This window comes from Penaeus monodon, chromosome 22 (genome assembly GCF_015228065.2).
Source record: "Penaeus monodon isolate SGIC_2016 chromosome 22, NSTDA_Pmon_1, whole genome shotgun sequence".
In the NCBI taxonomy this organism is placed as follows: Eukaryota; Metazoa; Arthropoda; class Malacostraca; order Decapoda; family Penaeidae; genus Penaeus; species Penaeus monodon.
In genome coordinates this window covers 40,572,899-40,573,416 of record NC_051407.1, presented here as the reverse complement: position 1 = coordinate 40,573,416, position 518 = coordinate 40,572,899, and positions in this window count along the sequence as shown.

Below are 518 nucleotides of genomic sequence, written 5' to 3'. Positions count from 1 at the left end.
GAGAAGAAAAAAGTCTGAAAGCATTGGGCCTATTGAGGCCTCTTAAGCCCCGGGTGAGAGCTATGCGTATAGTAGGTCTTGTCTGCCCTTCTGCCCGGATTTGTAATTAGCAAAGCAACCGTTGGGGTCTGACAAGCTTATGAGAAAACGCGGAGATGGATGGCGTCCGCGCATCGGTCCGTGGAGAGCAGGAGGGGGAGGGGGAGGTGGTGGAGTGGAGAGGGGCGAAAAGGAGGAGAGGTGGAAGGGAAAGGTGGAAAGGGTGGAGGAGCGAGAGGGGAGACAGGCGAAAGAGAGGAGAGGTGGGTGGGATGAAGTGGAAGGGGAAGGTGGAAAGGGTGGAGGAGCGAGAGGGGAGACAGGCGAAAGAGAGGAGAGGTGGGTGGGATGAAGTGGAAGGGGAAGGTGGAAAGGGTGGAGGAGCGAGAGGGGAAGAAGAGCGTAGGGGGAGAGAAAGGCTGTGGGGCGGGGGAGGGGAAAGTTAGAGGTAGTGGAAGGAACGAGGTCGCGATGGCAAA